This window comes from Strix aluco, chromosome 24 (genome assembly GCF_031877795.1).
Source record: "Strix aluco isolate bStrAlu1 chromosome 24, bStrAlu1.hap1, whole genome shotgun sequence".
In the NCBI taxonomy this organism is placed as follows: Eukaryota; Metazoa; Chordata; class Aves; order Strigiformes; family Strigidae; genus Strix; species Strix aluco.
In genome coordinates, this window is record NC_133954.1 from 2,933,951 (window position 1) to 2,953,958 (window position 20,008).

Consider the following 20,008-nt stretch of genomic DNA (forward strand, 5'->3'; position numbering starts at 1 on the left):
CTGAGCTGTTGCCAGCACCAAGGACATTCTGTTTGTGTCCCCTGAGCTGGAGAGTTTTCTGGACATCTGCCAACCTGGACTTGAACTAAACTTCGGGTTACTTCAGCTGCTAAGCTGAAGGAATAAATTCGCGGCCTTGTTGAATCTGCTACCAGAGAAATCAGAACGATAGCTCCACAGGTTGAACCAGTCTCCCTCCATTGTAGTTTTGCTAGTTTGTGACCACAGATTTCTGATCACAACTCTCCTTCCAGCCATAGATCAGCATGAAAAGGACCCTCCTACACACCAGGCACACCTTCAAAATATTTGTCTTGGTTCTGTCTGCTATCTCTTTCTCCACGCCTCCCCCCGCCTCTCTCTCTCTCTCACACACAGACGCATGCACAAACACACACATGCACACACGCATGCACGCCATCCCTGTGCAAATCAGTTTCCATTACAGCTCAGCAGGATTTATCAGAGTAGGGGATGTGACTTTCCTATCTTTACTCCTTGAGGCTGGGTTTATACCTACCAGGATGCACGGTCAGTTGTGTCCCGCTTCCAAAGGCAACTTTCTGGTTGTATGCTGAAGTCACACTGTGACACATCCACTTACAAAAACCACACACATCTCTACCACATACGCCTCTGTTCCTGCTCATTGATGGACTATCAGTAGCCAGGAGCATTGTATTCACTAAATAGCAGAAGTCCTCCAACCTTTCTAAGCACAACATCATCTTTCAGCAGTGATCGCTCACTTGTGTGGGGATTTTATGGAAGTTTGCCATTTCAGAGACTCCTCTGATGGCTTACGCTGTCTACATTAAATGAAACTATGCAAATGAACCCTTTAGTATTGAAGCTGCTTAAGGTCCTCATTAGAAGAAAAATTACTCTGTTGATTTTTCAGTTATACCTGGCACAACAGGTCCTGCAAAGCCATTTGCAGGTGTGATCCCTGCCCCAAAACCTTATTGTGCTGGAATGGCAAAAAGGGAGGGGAACAACAACATGAACATGGTCTAGGGTCAGATGAAGTCCAACTGCCAGTTGGCCCGGTTTTCCATCTACAGGTGGGTTTTTTTTCCACTATATGCCAGATGGGCAGACAATCCAAGAACAATTACAGTAATTTCAATCAGTACTATGCATTTCAACTAGCCAAGTCCTTCTATTACCAAGTCATGGTGCTAAAAGCCCCTCTGCCGTTCAAATCTATATCCACAATAAATGAGGCAAATACATATGTTTCTTACTCGGTGTCACAAGAAGCTTTGTCCCTTTTCCAAGGAAGACTTTATACGCAGCGTTCACACAGTGAGAAACAAGGCAACAAAAACCATCCTTGAAGCCATCACTTACACATCCACAAATAGAGGTTGTCCAATCACTGAAAGTTTAACAAAAAATACATCTCTTTCTTCATGGAAAGATGGGGCTATAGGAACTTAAATACCTAAACCAGCTTCCACTCTTCCATGGGATGCTCTGCAGCCTGAGATTTTCAAAGGAAGCTAAGAGAAGCAAGGCAATGTTTCAAACCTATCTACAAGTCTTTACACCACAACACCACTCTCATGTAATAATGACCTAAAGTCATTAAAGGATTAAAAAGAAAAGAAAAAAAAAAAAAAAAGGGAGGTGGGGGGTGAGTAAATTACCCAGCTTTTAAAGCACAGAAACTACGTTCAGTTTCCTCTAGGCTTGCCCAATCATGGGCATACGTTTAAAGCATAAAGCACACGTATGCTACTTCTGAGATTTCATCCCATTTTAAATGTCTTTAGCTAACATCATCTTTTGTTTGAATCTCCAAGTCTAAACTTCTGGTCCTTGATGCTTTCAATTTACTGCTGCATATCATGTAAAAAATTATGCCCATTTTTTCAATACAGTTAAGATATTTTATCAAATCAGCTGTTTGTTTCATGGATTGATATGTGGACCTACCTCCTCCTTACTCCCTCCTATCCTTCCCCACTCCATGTTTGAATAATTTATCTGTTTCTGCATCTGTAAATTTATGTTGATCACCAACAAAATTCAGCAATAATTTGACAACTTTCTTTGGACTTCTTTTTACACAGACATTTTGATTTTTCCCAACTGGATGGGTCACACGCAATGTGAGTGCGATCCAGGATAAACTGAAACTGAAGCTACTTAATTCATTGCCAAAGTATACTGTTTCCTGGTCATTTCAGACTCATACAGGGTCCAATTAAAGGTTTGTGTCTACTTACTAGACCAACTTTCAGTTTAGCTCCACTTACAAAGAACATGTTGGCACCAGAACCTCGTACGTCATGCAGTGACTGGCCATGTCACCAAAATGTCCTATCTGAATAACCTGGGAGATCTTACACAAAATACGGGCAAAATAATACATTTAAGGACAGGGAGATTGCTGGCTTTTACAAGTATAGGCTAGATTAGGATAGTGAAAACTCATACTGGCCTTTTAAAATCTGGGCTTTATTTCTACTTTCCCCTACTCAAAAGAAAACAGACCCTTGACTTTTCTCCAGGTTGATCAGTGGGAGACCTCCTGAAAACAGAAACTAAAAGTACATTGACAAGAAAGCATGAAAAGGATGTTGATACACACCCAAATTTTACAGGACTGTTGGGTTTACCAGAACACGTTTGGATATAAGAAGAGTATAGGCTAAGCTTAAAGATGGAACTCACGGTCATACATTTTACATATCATGACAAAGAACATTTCATATACCAAGCAGAAACTATCTGCATCCCTATACTTCAATTAATTAGCGCATTTTGTCCTTCAGGTTCATTCATGACCCTCTTCCCCAAAGACAGCATTGTGTACTTACAGGGTAGAACTGACAACCTTGTTCCAGTCCCAAAGAGAACCTTTTGTCCAGCATCATACACCCAGTGCAACAAACCCTGTCAAAAACTCACTAAGCACAGATGCAGTCATCCCCTCTACAACTCCTGAGATTCATCCACAGAGAGGGAGGAAAGACTCCCCTCAATCCTTGACCATTTGGGATCTGGTTAAATGTATTTTGCCCCTGAAATGCTCCTACTTGCACCCTGAGACCTAAGCATGATGCCTCATCTACCTTCAGCTCTGACCTACACTAGTACCATGAACATCTCTCAGAAAAAGTGCACTCATGCAGTCAAACAGCCAGATCATCTGGAGACTCAGGATACCTACACACCGAAGGGCTTGGCTACCAGCTTTGTTTAGGTGCCTTATAGGCTCCTGGAGTGTTGTGGTGGAGTTGAGGCCCTTCGACATTTCCAAACACTTCAGCATTCTCAGTCATGTTGGTCCACAGAAGTGAGTGCCCAGCTCAGGACTGCAGATGTTGACTACCAGTCACGCTCATCTTAAATATGCCATGCCACTCATCAGGTCTTACAGTTAAAATGGTCCCCTGCCAAACATCTCCTTCCCTACACCAGCATCTGCACAGGGATCTAGGAGGCAGCAAAGCTAGCAGCCCTTCCTCCCTTTCCCAGTAACTCGCTGGACTCTGGGACAGCAGCCACCGTGTTGGTGACCCTGGAATGTGAGGGGTCAGTACTGGTAAGGCGTTTATCCAGAGAGATGGGCAGCAGTGGCTGCAGCAAGGCCTGCAGAAGTGGCACCAAGGATACTAAGGAAGACACATTGTCTCCAAAGAAATGGAGTGCTTTTGAGCCTTTGGAAAATGATGTTTAAAATATTTAGGCATCTAAAACACCAGAGGTATCAAGAGAAGGAAAAGAATTGCAGATTGCAACCATTGAATTTGAATGCAAGAAGCCCATTCACTACTTAACAGAAGGCAGATAGTGAAGAATTTTTGAGAAGTTGCAGATGTAGGCACCTAGCTATCCCAGACCCATTTTGAGTATGTCAACCCATAGCATCACTGCAGCTTCCACAGATGCTTAAACAGAGACAAAAGGAGGTTTGTAAATTGGTCTGGATTGTCATTGCCTGCAGCACACCACCGCATCTAAGTGTAGAATGGAGGGAGAATCCCTCATTTAGATTAATCTAGGCACTATAAAATATGTCAGAGGAAGCCAAAGCAAGGGGACACACCTAAGACAACACCTTGGGGGTTCTGGAGAATTTCATCATTCAGTTCCCAAGCTTTTCACTACTAAACAATAAGGGAAAAGAGAAAAAATAATCCATTCCGATTTCCAGTGCAATTGGCTACCTACGGACTCCAACTGAAAGCACAGTTCCCTCTCGAAAAGTGGCTTCCTCTGCACCATGCACATTCTGACACATTTCATTACAAAAATGTCCCTGTCAGCCCTAGAAATGACCTTGTGCAAAAAACTATTGCAAAGCTCTCTGATGCCTCAGGCTCAAAGACAGAGCTGCCACACAGAACATGGGGAAATCTGTTCCGGAAGCTAATTTCAGGTAAAGTTGCTCATCCAAGTGGGAGTTTTTGTGCATGTCCACTATGTCAGAGACTCCCCTGATGGCTTACATTCTCTGCCTTAAATGAAATCGTGCCCATGTTCTCGTTCCCATCTGTAAAGTGGCTCAGATACAGCAAGTATGTCTAAGAGGGGACTATGGTGGACGTTCAAGGACTTTGGGCAAAGGAGACACAGGAAATCTACACACTCACTGGGTTGGATGGACAGTCTGGTCCCTGAGCCAGGTCTTTGGTCTCTGCTGCTACCAAAGAAAGCAGAGTGAAAAGCCCCACGACTTGGACCAGTCTCCCTCTGTTTTGATTATGCTAGCTCAGACTACAAAACTGTTCCACCAAGTGGAGCAGGAAAAGGCTTTAAAACTTACTTGGATTTATTCTTAGGCGCGTTCCACCTCCAAAGGTAACTTGGTTGACATAATTAGTCACACAGTGTTTCCCTTCACAACAAGAACTCTGGGGCACACTGAAAGCCAGGTAACACAGAGCTACTTACTGGGTTTCACAGAAAGTCTGCTTCCATGCCCAAAGGTGAGCTTGCCAAGACCTGCCCCTGCAGATTGCCACAGACACAGCCAGCTTTACAACAACCCCACAGCTGGCAGAAAAGAAACACCGTCACCTGCAGAAGAGGCTGACTGTTGTCTTTCCTGGTGGAGTATGGGAAAAATGGTGAAAAACAAGGGAAACCACTAATTCCTGAGCTACAACAGCACCCTTCCCTGCACAGCAAGCTAAGACACAGCTGCTCTTCCTCCAACAGTTCGCTTGCCCACAAAGGTCGCGGTGCTGCCTTTGAGCCCCTTCAGGAGCGGCCAGCACTGCTCAGGACATGTCTGTTGAGACATAAGCATTTCTCTCTCTCTCACACAGCACTTACACACCTTTGTAAAGAGCTTTCTGCCCTGCCCAAAGACAAACCTTCTGCCCTGCCCTGCCTCCTGCCACAGCAGCTGTCAGCTTTTCCATTCCCAGAGAGAGAGCACAGGGTTGTGGGTGCTTACAGGGAAGCTTCCCAAAATTTGCAGCCTGACGTTATTGCCTTGGCCATTTCTGCATTGCCCTGCAGGTCTAAAATGTAGCTTTGTCTGTACTCACAAGGCTTCACACTTAGCTCTGTCCCAGCTCTAAAGTTGTACCTGTTCCCACCGGCACTCAGAGCAACAAACACCATTCCGCAAACGCTCTCATCTCCCCAATGCAAGGAAGCCGTTAGTGTGGCTGACAAAGACGTGCCCAGAAAGGCACAGGAGACACTTTTCCAAAACTCATGCAAGGCTTTCTCAGAGCCTGTGATGGGAGAGAAGGCACTTCAGGCGTGCAAAGGTAAACCAAAAGGACTAATATAAAACCACCCCGAATGCAAGAGAGGATTGTGTCAGACTACTGTCAAACTGCACACTCACTGGGTTGGATGGACAGTCTGGTCCCGGAGCCAAAGGTCACCTTGTCATAGCCGGAGCCAATATCACACAGCATTTCCTTCCATGACAAAAAGCCCAGCAAGCCACTTTGGAAGCAGCACCTCTCCCCAAGCCTTTGCCCTGCCATGCCAAGGATAAGGAAACACAAATCCTCCGTGTCCTTCAGCTGCACCTCTGGCTTCTCTTTTTGGCCTTAGGCTGGCTAAAAGTGCAGATGCAGCAAGAGGAGGGAACATAAAGTGGAGAAGCAGGAGAAGAAAACGTACTTGGCAGAACATGTAGCTTCGTCCCTGACCCAAACTGGAGTTTTCGTGTGTTGCTGTTCACACAGTGCTACATATTCTAACAAGAACCGCAAGGCTCAGCATGCTCTGTTATCCCTCTTCTCTGTTTTTGCAAGGGGAGGGATGAGCCCCTTGGACAGGAGATGCCACTTGCCTTGGGAAGTGCAACACAGAGGGTAGGGTAAGACAAAAACTCAAGTGTGAATAACAGTCATTCACTGGCACCAGACCTTTTTGGACCTAAGTGCTAAAATGCCTTGGTGTTCGTTTGCTGTACAAAGGAAATAAAGCCTGAAAAATATCAAATATCAAAACCTGAATTCAGGCCATCTGTGCATTCACAGAAGTTTGCATCCAAGCTAGTAAATGGAAAAACTGCAACAACAACAGCCACAAAACCTGCACCACTAACCCCCCACAACAAACTGCAAAAAGAAACGAGTTGGAGCCAAACTGGGCTAATTTAGCCAAGAGTGTCCAAATCCATCCTCCCAGTTTGCACAACTGCCTAGTTGGGGATGGTAAAAACTGGCTTAGTGTGCTGGAAGCCCTGTGAACGAAGTCATACGTAACTGGGAAAATGCATTCACACAACAACGGGTATCAGGGCACAGTGCATCAAAACCTCACTCACTGGCTACTGTCAGGGCCAGAGTCCTTCATTTAAGACGACCCTGAAGAGTTGTAAGTTAAACAGAGAATGAGATCATAGTTAATTCATTAGCTAGTGAGCAAGCAAAATCCAAGCACCATTGTCACCTCTCTGTCGTTCTTCCTACAAAACCAGGACTGCGATTCAGTTTGCTCTCTGTCCCAAAGAGAAAAGGAGATCTAAGTTCTGAGAAAGCAGAGGTAACATCTAAGACTCCTTTCACTCTCTTCCAATGGGAAAAAAAAATGTTCTGGCAGTCTTCGAAGAGACTTTTACTTTTCTTTGCTATTTTTTCTTCTTTTTGAAAGAAGAAAATTTCTTCTTCACAATTTTATTCCAGATGAAGGGCAGAAATAGACTACAGATTTTTCTGTCAGTATTTTCAAACCTGAGGGTACCTAAGCTATAGTTAGGCATTTACCTAACTTGCAAAGTTCACATAGCTGGAGAAATAAGAAGGATAGTTCCGACCACCAACAGGAGTTTTTTAAAGCTTCTGGAAGGAAAACCACCACACAGAGCTTGCTTAGACAATGTTGGAAGGGTGAAACCACTCACAGTGGGAGAATGCATTGCATGCACCCACAGAAGTTGCCAGTTTTTAAGTGTTCTCTCACCGGAAAGCTGCACAGCTTGTGGAGTTTGCATCGTTGCTCTGCAGACCACCTCTCCTGTTCTACAGTATCCAGCAGATACTCTAGTAACCAAGAGATCAGTGTTACTATTTTATGGCAGGAGGCTGCTTCTGAACTGCCTTTTGCTACGCTCTTAGCAACTGGGTTTGGTGGACTGAATTTTTCCACTGAAGAACTAGCATTCACATCCTAGAAAGTCCTTTGTACCTGCTACAGCTTTCTGAGACTGGTCTCACCACTCTGCATTTTGCTGGCCCGTGCTGGCTTTCAGCATGTCCCTTTGCTTCTCCTCTACACGCAGATTTTTCATCTAGGAGCCCACTTCCTGTTGGCTTTCCAAGAAAAATCATCTTGCATGTGTAAAACTTCGGCTATGGCTAGTTCATCATGAGGAATAGGGAGGGGAAAATACACGTGCAGCCATGGAAATCTCTTATACCGGTTGCAAATTTATAGTCCTATTGCTAACGTGTTGTGGAGTGATGAAATAGGAACAATAAGGTGCAAAGTGGAAGAAGTACTTCCAAGAGGGATCACATCTGAGAATTCAGACGTACCTGGAGAAACCGTGAGTTTGGTTCCAGCTCCAAATGTAAGTTGGCCATAACCCCCAGTATTACACTGTGACACTGTGCTTTGCAAAATGGTGTGCTGGTACGCACACATGCTGGATTACGACTTGAGAACATGACAGTGCAAGATTCTGATTGGAATAATCTGACCAATGTTATTGGCCATTTCCTCAGCACATGTAGTGAAATAAATAATTCCTTCAGCCACAGTCCTATGCCTGCTTAATCACTGAACAACTCAATGTCCCAAATCTCAGAAATCTTACTTGGCTTTACCACGAGCCTGGTTCCGTGTCCAAAGGTAACTTGGTAGGTATTCCTAGACACAGTGTTGTTTGCCATAGCAAAAACCTACCCTATCCACCCCAGCCCACCCGAATAACGTTCCTCAAGGAAATCCCCCAATCTCCCGCATACACGCTTGCAATGATTATATCTTACCTCCGTGTCCGTTGTGTCTTCGTCCCCACACTACAGTCTCATTAATACCACAAGGAAGAGCCACAAGGCAATTCCCTTTCCACCTCCACCCGTGACAAATCCAAACCGGCACCACTCACTAAAGACCATTAGACTTTTTTTCACATCTCTGTTCTTGTATTTCACTTACTTCCTTTCACTGTTCTCTTGCTTCCTTTCCCTGGGATGGATGCATTTGCTGTTGCTTCAATAGAAAGCCTAACACTTCTGTCCCGGGAATACTCAAACCACCCCAAATTGCTCCACAAGGCCACTACACTGTTATTTTTGAAGCTAGAGTACACTATGGTCTATTTTGGGTCCACCTTGACTCAGAGAAGAGACAGCTCACCTGGGGCAACGAGAAGTTTGGTTCCACTCCCCCATGTGAGTTTTCCCCATCCTCCAGTACTAACACCGTGAGGAAGATCTTTACAAAATGGGCCTCTTTGTTCAGCCACCTCGGCGGGTGTTGGAGGCCTTGGATACATTCAGTCATGGATCTGCCTCTGAGAGAAGCTGTAAATACCCACACAGATTTCCACAGACCTCCGCTAGCTTCTCTTTGACAAATGCCCTTTTCCACATTTCTAGTTATTCCACAGAGCAGTAACTAGATTTGATTACAGTCACCTCAGGTATCAGAGAGAGGAAGAACCTACTCCTCAGTTAGCCGGGAACACTTTATGTAGCTTGTGTTGTTGTGTCCAAAATATGGTGCCTACCATTAGCCACTGCAGGTGCTTTCGCAGCCCGAGGCTCTTCCCACTAATCCTCCTTTCCTTCCTCACTGTCTGATAGTTGGCTGCTGAAGAGCATTCAGTGATTTCATCACAGCATGATGATTACCCTGTTGTGAACAAGGGCTGAGACAAACTGAATCCCAGGTCAAAAGCCAAGAAAATATGTTTCTGCAGGGTCACTGACCACCTCAATAGTGCTCAGATGCATTTTCCAAACTTCCCTTTATAAGGAAGTTTCTCTCAGTACAAAATGGAATAATCCCTATTCCTCAGATGCCGCCTTCACCATTTTCCCACACAATGGCCTAAACACTTACTGGAGTTTTACTGACCGATTTGTTCCTTTACCAGAGATGAACTTATTCACTGACCCACAATTCACACTGTGATGGAGAACTTACTAAAAAAAAAATAAAAATCTTTGCTTTCCAAGCCAAAATATAAAGCTCGTTCTCCATCTCCAAGACAAAGACAATTTTGTCCGGGGTTTTCCTAAGTAAATGCAAATGCCTCCTAACACTGGTATTCTGAAGAAAAATACAGGGTGGGGGTGCAATCCACTAACCTTCTCAAACCTGGCCAGTTTTCACTGGCACCAGCTGAGTGAACGCTCCATTCACAGCAAATTTTCATGTTTAGGTGCTACTGATTAAAGACTACACAGAATTTTCTTTTTTCCCCTCACCTTAGGTAGGATTGATAATGTCAGCTTTAATAAAGGTCTTCTGCAGCAAACCCGTGAGAATCTACCTTAGCCCAGAGAGTCACACACCCACTTAGTTTGTAAGGGATGTCCCTGGAGATGTTCAAAATCCAACTGGACAAAGTCCTGAGCAACTTGTTTGAGTTGACACTGCTTTGGGCAAGGGGTGTGGACAAGGAGATCTCCAAACATGGAAAAATCAAAGAATCTCACGTTGCTGGCTATGAGCATGTATAGGGGTGGTTATGCAGGTTCAGTACTGTACTTGTTGAACTCAGCAAATGCACCCTTGGTAATGAAGCTGCTCAAAATTCTCATTAGAAAATAAATGAGTCTATTGACTTTACAGTTAAACTTGGCGTGATGGGTCCTGCAGAGACATTTGCAGACATGACCCCAAAGCCTTGTTGTGCTGCAGCGACAAAAAGGGATGGGAATAACAACATACACATGGCTGAAGGTCAGAGTACCTGATCAAGTCCACCTTCCTATCGATCCAGATTTCCCTCTACATGTGTTTTGTTTTTTTTTTTACAATGCAAACACAATTGTAGAATTTGAATTGTTACTATGCATTTTGACTAGCCAAAGCTTTCCTTGCCAAGTCACACCACAGCCTTAGGACATAGTGGTCAGGTGAGATGGCAACATGCAGACATTACCCCACTCACTTTTGACAAAGGACACAGAGGAAAGCTGCACACTCACTGGGTTGGACGGACAGTCTGGTCCCGGAGCCAAAAGTCACCTTGCCATAGCTGGAGCCAGAATCACACAGCATTTCCTTCCATAACAAAAAGCCCAGCAAGCCAATTCAGAAGCAGCACCTCTCCCGAAGCCTTTGCCCAGCCATGCCGAGGCTTGCAGCGGCAGCAGAAGGGTGACAGTGCTGCCCACTGCAACACAAACCCCAGTGGGATGCAGTGGCATAGGACAGCTTCCCCACGGGGCAGCTGGAATATCTGGGAGCAGGCGTGTGGCCACTTTGTCCATCCCAGACAAACTGAGAGCACGAAGGGGCATGAAGGACCAAGCTGGCACAATCCTTTAAAGCAAAGTCCCTCACTAGCTGTGCTCACCCATGAGTGACCAAACACCCAGCCGTGCTACTGCTCTGAACCACCCCAAGAAAGGCCTCACAGAAAACAGAAAACATAGGAGCAGTGTTGGACTTACGTGGCCTAACAGTGAGTCTCGTTCCAGAGCCAAAGTTAAGGTTATATGAACCAGCTCCCATGGTCACACAGCATTTCCTCTCTCAACAAAAACCTTCCCCACCCCTTGGCAAAGCTGGGCATCCACAGCCCAACTAGACATGGCTGAATGTCACTAGGTGACAGCTACATCGTGAGGTGAAGACCCCCCACGATCTGTCTGGGGGATCAAGAGCAACAATTGACCTGTGGGTACAAACCCTGTTTTGAGGGACTGCTGCTTCTGCCCTGGGACACACGAGTGGGGATTTCATGCAAGTTCACCATCTCAGAGACTCCTCTTCATCATCTGCCTTAAATGAAAGAGTGCCTATGTTCTACTTCCCCTATGAAAAGCGACCTAGATAGAACAGGTACATCTACAAGGCACTCCTGTGGGCACTCAAGGACTTTTGACAAAGGACAGAGGAAAGCTGCACACTCACTGGGTTGGATGGAGAGTCTGGTCCCAGAGCCAAAGATCAACTTGTTGAAGCCAGAGCCATAATCCCACAGCATTTCCTTCCATGACAAAAAGCCCAGCAAGCCATGGCAGAAGTGACACCTCTCCACAAAGTTTTTCCCAGCCATGCCAAGGCTAGGAGAGGGGCAGCAGAAGAGCAACATGAGGCAGGAGGATCCCAGGGCAGGAGGGGAGGTTGACTGTCCGTCTGTGTGAATAATGTCATGGTTCGGGAGAGAAAAATGGGACACCCCTCAAACCTCCTCCTCCTGCTGTCCCCACAGTGCCTCCAGGGTCTCCCCTGGGTTGCTATTCAAATGGGAAATCTCCACCAAGGTGCAAGAAAACCAGTCTGCTGGAGCATGTTCCCTGGAGCTCAGAGAGATTTAAGAGCATCAGGCACTTGTGCCTTGGTCAGCAAGTACTTAGTGGTCATCACAAGGAGCCTTGTCCCACGCCCAAAGGTGCCTTTGTGATAAGCACCTTTGCTCACACACTGCTTCCCACTGCAACACAAACCCCACTGGGATACAGTGGCATCGGAGAGCCAAAGGACCATGGGAACAGCGTTGTTATGGATGGCACCAGTTCTCCAAAGTTCTCTGGACTGTCAGTTCTCTCTGACACACACATCCATCTCTGCTCAGGGTGAAGGGAGGAACAGGAACAGGCATGTAAAGAAGCTTTGACACCGTAACAGACCACACAGGAGCACAAGGCAATGGGACATGCAGGAAAATCAAGTCCAAGAGACACCTGGAGAGTTGCAGGTGTCCCAAAACTGCAGTTCTCAAAATTGTTCCCCTCAAAACAACTAAGAGTGAGACAAAAAAGAAACAATTCCATTTTCCAGGACAAGCTCCTGCTTACCTGGTATGACCGAAAGCACCGTTCCCTTTCCAAAAGTGACTTTGTCTGCAACACTCACACTCTGACCCATGTCATTACAAAAATGTCTCTGTCAGCCCTGCACATGATCTCAGACAGAAAGCACCAGCATCCAGCCTCAGCAAAGCTCCCTGACACAACAGGCTCGAGTCCAGTGTCATTCCCTGGAACAAGGAAAAACTATTCCCCGGCTCACTTGCACGTTTCAGAAAAGTGTTTCCCTTTGCCTTTCCTACTTTTCAAGACCCACGAGTGACAACTCCTACCCATGGTAGCACTTGCCCAGAACCAGGGAGACCAAGCATCTGAAAAACCTCTTTATGTACAGGGAACCCACAGAATCCATCATGTTTGGGTGTCTGTGGGTTTCAAAGGCTGCTGTGAGGCAACCGGTCAGTGACCACTGAAGTGTGCACACCTCAATGCTGTATGAGACTGTATCGGGTCTGGCTGAGCCAGAATTGGTTTTCCCCTGTAGCAGCCCTCATGGTGCTGTGTTTTATGCTGGGAGCTGGCAGGGTGTTGATAGCACACTGGTGTTGTGGCTACTGCTGAGTAGTGCTTACACAGCACCAAGGCTCTTTCTGACATTTCCCCCCCCCCACAGTGGGACGGGGTGGGCAAGATCTTGGGAGGGGACACAACCAGGACAGCTGACCCGAACTGACCAAAGGGATATTCCATACCCTATGACGTTGCTCAGTATAAAGCTGGGAGAAAGGAGGAAGGGGGTGGGGTCACCCTTGGTCCTCCGAGGCAACCGCTACGCATATCAGAGCCCTGCTTCCTGAGAAGGCCCGACATCGCCTGTTAATGGGAAGTAGAGAATAAATCTGTTTTCTTTTTCTTGCTTCCGCGCGCGGACCTTTGCTTCGCTTTGCTTATATTAAAACTGCTGTTGTTTTACCCACAAGGGCTGTTTTGTTTTCCTATCTTATTTTCTTTCCCTTCTTTGCCCTATTGAGAAAAAAAGGGGAAGGGGGGGGAAGTGATAGAGCGACTTGGTGGGTACCTGGCATTTAGCCAAGGTCAAACCACCACAGAGCAACTGTTTAAAGACAGAATAACCGGAACCTTGACATGGAGGTGTCTGGAAGAAGACAAGGAACACCTGTGTTTCACTGTTTAGTTCCTAACCTTTTCACAGCTAAGAGAGAAGTAAGAGGGAAAAATGAATCCATTCCAGTTTCCAGTGCACTTGGCTACCCACGGGCTCCAACTGAAAGCACAGTTCACTTTCCAAATGTGGCTTCCTCTGCACCATGCACATTCTGACACATTTCATTACAAAAATGTCCCTGTCAGCCCTAGAAATGACCTTGTGCAAAAAGCTATTGCAAAGCCCTCTGATGCCTCAGGGTCAAAGACAGAGCTGCCACACAGAACATGGGGAAATCTGTTCCTGAATCTATTTTCAGGTAAAGTTGCTCATCCAAGTGGGAGTTTTTGTGCATGTCCACTATGTCAGAGACTCCCCTGATGGCTTACATTCTCTGCCTTAAATGAAATCGTGCCCATGTTCTCCTTCCCATCTGTAAAGTGGCTCAGATACAGCAAGTATGTCTAAGAGGGGACTATGGTGGACGTTCAAGGACTTTGGGCAAAGGAGACACAGGAAATCTACACACTCACTGGGTTGGATGGACAGTCTGGTCCCTGAGCCAGGTCTTTGGTCTCTGCTGCTACCAAAGAAAGCAGAGTGAAAAGCCCCACGACTTGAACCAGTCTCCCTCTGTTTTGATTATGCTAGCTCAGACTACAAAACTGTTCCACCAAGTGGAGCAGGAAAAGGCTTTAAAACTTACTTGGATTTATTCTTAGGCGCGTTCCACCTCCAAAGGTAACTTGGTTGACATAATTAGTCACACAGTGTTTCCCTTCACAACAAAAACTCTGGGGCACACTGAAAGCCAGGTAACACAGAGCTACTTACTGGGTTTCACAGAAAGTCTGCTTCCATGCCCAAAGGTGAGCTTGCCAAGACCTGCCCCTGCAGATTGCCACAGACACAGCCAGCTTTACAACAACCCCACAGCTGGCAGAAAAGAAACACCGTCACCTGCAGAAGAGGCTGACTGTTGTCTTTCCTGGTGGAGTATGGGAAAAATGGTGAAAAACAAGGGAAACCACTAATTCCTGAGCTACAACAGCACCCTTCCCTGCACAGCAAGCTAAGACACAGCTGCTCTTCCTCCAACAGTTCGCTTGCCCACAAAGGTCGCGGTGCTGCCTTTGAGCCCCTTCAGGAGCGGCCAGCACTGCTCAGGACATGTCTGTTGAGACATAAGCATTTCTCTCTCTCTCACACAGCACTTACACACCTTTGTAAAGAGCTTTCTGCCCTGCCCAAAGACAAACCTTCTGCCCTGCCCTGCCTCCTGCCACAGCAGCTGTCAGCTTTTCCATTCCCAGAGAGAGAGCACAGGGTTGTGGGTGCTTACAGGGAAGCTTCCCAAAATTTGCAGCCTGACGTTATTGCCTTGGCCATTTCTGCATTGCCCTGCAGGTCTAAAATGTAGCTTTGTCTGTACTCACAAGGCTTCACACTTAGCTCTGTCCCAGCTCTAAAGTTGTACCTGTTCCCACCGGCACTCAGAGCAACAAACACCATTCCGCAAACGCTCTCATCTCCCCAATGCAAGGAAGCCGTTAGTGTGGCTGACAAAGACGTGCCCAGAAAGGCACAGGAGACACTTTTCCAAAACTCATGCAAGGCTTTCTCAGAGCCTGTGATGGGAGAGAAGGCACTTCAGGCGTGCAAAGGTAAACCAAAAGGACTAATATAAAACCACCCCGAATGCAAGAGAGGATTGTGTCAGACTACTGTCAAACTGCACACTCACTGGGTTGGATGGACAGTCTGGTCCCGGAGCCAAAGGTCACCTTGTCATAGCCGGAGCCAATATCACACAGCATTTCCTTCCATGACAAAAAGCCCAGCAAGCCACTTTGGAAGCAGCACCTCTCCCCAAGCCTTTGCCCTGCCATGCCAAGGATAAGGAAACACAAATCCTCCGTGTCCTTCAGCTGCACCTCTGGCTTCTCTTTTTGGCCTTAGGCTGGCTAAAAGTGCAGATGCAGCAAGAGGAGGGAACATAAAGTGGAGAAGCAGGAGAAGAAAACGTACTTGGCAGAACATGTAGCTTCGTCCCTGACCCAAACTGGAGTTTTCGTGTGTTGCTGTTCACACAGTGCTACATATTCTAACAAGAACCGCAAGGCTCAGCATGCTCTGTTATCCCTCTTCTCTGTTTTTGCAAGGGGAGGGATGAGCCCCTTGGACAGGAGATGCCACTTGCCTTGGGAAGTGCAACACAGAGGGTAGGGTAAGACAAAAACTCAAGTGTGAATAACAGTCATTCACTGGCACCAGACCTTTTTGGACCTAAGTGCTAAAATGCCTTGGTGTTCGTTTGCTGTACAAAGGAAATAAAGCCTGAAAAATATCAAATATCAAAACCTGAATTCAGGCCATCTGTGCATTCACAGAAGTTTGCATCCAAGCTAGTAAATGGAAAAACTGCAACAACAACAGCCACAAAACCCGCACCACTAACCCCCCACAACAAACTGCAAAAAGAAACGAGTTGGAGCCAAACTGGGCTAATTTAGCCAAGAGTGTCCAAATCCATCCTCCCAGTTTGCACAACTGCCTAGTTGGGGATGGTAAAAACTGGCTTAGTGTGCTGGAAGCCCTGTGAACGAAGTCATACGTAACTGGGAAAATGCATTCACACAACAACGGGTATCAGGGCACAGTGCATCAAAACCTCACTCACTGGCTACTGTCAGGGCCAGAGTCCTTCATTTAAGACGACCCTGAAGAGTTGTAAGTTAAACAGAGAATGAGATCATAGTTAATTCATTAGCTAGTGAGCAAGCAAAATCCAAGCACCATTGTCACCTCTCTGTCGTTCTTCCTACAAAACCAGGACTGCGATTCAGTTTGCTCTCTGTCCCAAAGAGAAAAGGAGATCTAAGTTCTGAGAAAGCAGAGGTAACATCTAAGACTCCTTTCACTCTCTTCCAATGGGAAAAAAAAATGTTCTGGCAGTCTTCGAAGAGACTTTTACTTTTCTTTGCTATTTTTTCTTCTTTTTGAAAGAAGAAAATTTCTTCTTCACAATTTTATTCCAGATGAAGGGCAGAAATAGACTACAGATTTTTCTGTCAGTATTTTCAAACCTGAGGGTACCTAAGCTATAGTTAGGCATTTACCTAACTTGCAAAGTTCACATAGCTGGAGAAATAAGAAGGATAGTTCCGACCACCAACAGGAGTTTTTTAAAGCTTCTGGAAGGAAAACCACCACACAGAGCTTGCTTAGACAATGTTGGAAGGGTGAAACCACTCACAGTGGGAGAATGCATTGCATGCACCCACAGAAGTTGCCAGTTTTTAAGTGTTCTCTCACCGGAAAGCTGCACAGCTTGTGGAGTTTGCATCGTTGCTCTGCAGACCACCTCTCCTGTTCTACAGTATCCAGCAGATACTCTAGTAACCAAGAGATCAGTGTTACTATTTTATGGCAGGAGGCTGCTTCTGAACTGCCTTTTGCTACGCTCTTAGCAACTGGGTTTGGTGGACTGAATTTTTCCACTGAAGAACTAGCATTCACATCCTAGAAAGTCCTTTGTACCTGCTACAGCTTTCTGAGACTGGTCTCACCACTCTGCATTTTGCTGGCCCGTGCTGGCTTTCAGCATGTCCCTTTGCTTCTCCTCTACACGCAGATTTTTCATCTAGGAGCCCACTTCCTGTTGGCTTTCCAAGAAAAATCATCTTGCATGTGTAAAACTTCGGCTATGGCTAGTTCATCATGAGGAATAGGGAGGGGAAAATACACGTGCAGCCATGGAAATCTCTTATACCGGTTGCAAATTTATAGTCCTATTGCTAACGTGTTGTGGAGTGATGAAATAGGAACAATAAGGTGCAAAGTGGAAGAAGTACTTCCAAGAGGGATCACATCTGAGAATTCAGACGTACCTGGAGAAACCGTGAGTTTGGTTCCAGCTCCAAATGTAAGTTGGCCATAACCCCCAGTATTACACTGTGACACTGTGCTTTGCAAAATGGTGTGCTGGTACGCACACATGCTGGATTACGACTTGAGAACATGACAGTGCAAGATTCTGATTGGAATAATCTGACCAATGTTATTGGCCATTTCCTCAGCACATGTAGTGAAATAAATAATTCCTTCAGCCACAGTCCTATGCCTGCTTAATCACTGAACAACTCAATGTCCCAAATCTCAGAAATCTTACTTGGCTTTACCACGAGCCTGGTTCCGTGTCCAAAGGTAACTTGGTAGGTATTCCTAGACACAGTGTTGTTTGCCATAGCAAAAACCTACCCTATCCACCCCAGCCCACCCGAATAACGTTCCTCAAGGAAATCCCCCAATCTCCCGCATACACGCTTGCAATGATTATATCTTACCTCCGTGTCCGTTGCTTCTTCATCCCCACACTACAGTCTCATTAATACCACAAGGAAGAGCCACAAGGCAATTCCCTTTCCACCTCCACCCGTGACAAATCCAAACCGGCACCACTCACTAAAGACCATTAGACTTTTTTTCACATCTCTGTTCTTGTATTTCACTTACTTCCTTTCACTGTTCTCTTGCTTCCTTTCCCTGGGATGGATGCATTTGCTGTTGCTTCAATAGAAAGCCTAACACTTCTGTCCCGGGAATACTCAAACCACCCCAAATTGCTCCACAAGGCCCCTACACTGTTATTTTTGAATCTAGAGTACACTATGGTCTATTTTGGGTCCACCTTGACTCAGAGAAGAGACAGCTCACCTGGGGCAACGAGAAGTTTGGTTCCACTCCCCCATGTGAGTTTTCCCCATCCTCCAGTACTAACACCGTGAGGAAGATCTTTACAAAATGGGCCTCTTTGTTCAGCCACCTCGGCGGGTGTTGGAGGCCTTGGATACATTCAGTCATGGATCTGCCTCTGAGAGAAGCTGTAAATACCCACACAGATTTCCACAGACCTCCGCTAGCTTCTCTTTGACAAATGCCCTTTTCCACATTTCTAGTTATTCCACAGAGCAGTAACTAGATTTGATTACAGTCACCTCAGGTATCAGAGAGAGGAAGAACCTACTCCTCAGTTAGCCGGGAACACTTTATGTAGCTTGTGTTGTTGTGTCCAAAATATGGTGCCTACCATTAGCCACTGCAGGTGCTTTCGCAGCCCGAGGCTCTTCCCACTAATCCTCCTTTCCTTCCTCACTGTCTGATAGTTGGCTGCTGAAGAGCATTCAGTGATTTCATCACAGCATGATGATTACCCTGTTGTGAACAAGGGCTGAGACAAACTGAATCCCAGGTCAAAAGCCAAGAAAATATGTTTCTGCAGGGTCACTGACCACCTCAATAGTGCTCAGATGCATTTTCCAAACTTCCCTTTATAAGGAAGTTTCTCTCAGTACAAAATGGAATAATCCCTATTCCTCAGATGCCGCCTTCACCATTTTCCCACACAATGGCCTAAACACTTACTGGAGTTTTACTGACCGATTTGTTCCTTTACCAGAGATGAACTTATTCACTGACCCACAATTCACACTGTGATGGAGAACTTACTAAAAAAAAAATAAAAATCTTTGCTTTCCAAGCCAAAATATAAAGCTCGTTCTCCATCTCCAAGACAAAGACAAATTTGTCCGGGGTTTTCCTAAGTAAATGCAAATGCCTCCTAACACTGGTATTCTGAAGAAAAATACAGGGTGGGGGTGCAATCCACTAACCTTCTCAAACCTGGCCAGTTTTCACTGGCACCAGCTGAGTGAACGCTCCATTCACAGCAAATTTTCATGTTTAGGTGCTACTGATTAAAGACTACACAGAATTTTCTTTTTTCCCCTCACCTTAGGTAGGATTGATAATGTCAGCTTTAATAAAGGTCTTCTGCAGCAAACCCGTGAGAATCTACCTTAGCCCAGAGAGTCACACACCCACTTAGTTTGTAAGGGATGTCCCTGGAGATGTTCAAAATCCAACTGGACAAAGTCCTGAGCAACTTGTTTGAGTTGACACTGCTTTGGGCAAGGGGTGTGGACAAGGAGATCTCCAAACATGGAAAAATCAAAGAATCTCACGTTGCTGGCTATGAGCATGTATAGGGGTGGTTATGCAGGTTCAGTACTGTACTTGTTGAACTCAGCAAATGCACCCTTGGTAATGAAGCTGCTCAAAATTCTCATTAGAAAATAAATGAGTCTATTGACTTTACAGTTAAACTTGGCGTGATGGGTCCTGCAGAGACATTTGCAGACATGACCCCAAAGCCTTGTTGTGCTGCAGCGACAAAAAGGGATGGGAATAACAACATACACATGGCTGAAGGTCAGAGTACCTGATCAAGTCCACCTTCCTATCGATCCAGATTTCCCTCTACAGGTGGGGTTGTTTTTTTTTTTTTTTTTACAATGCAAAAAGTATTACAGAATTTGAATTGTTACTATGCATTTTGACTAGCCAAAGCTTTCCTTGCCAAGTCACAACACAGCCTTAGGACATAGTGGTCAGGTGAGATGGCAACATGCAGACATTACCC

The 20,008-nt window shown here is 45.8% G+C and overlaps 1 gene segment (V, D, J or C); it reads right to left on the reverse strand.

Annotated features, from left to right (window-relative positions):
• LOC141934241 (M1-specific T cell receptor alpha chain-like) overlaps nucleotides 1-20,008 on the reverse strand; it is a 293,413-nt gene that overhangs the window by 44,378 nt on the left and 229,027 nt on the right.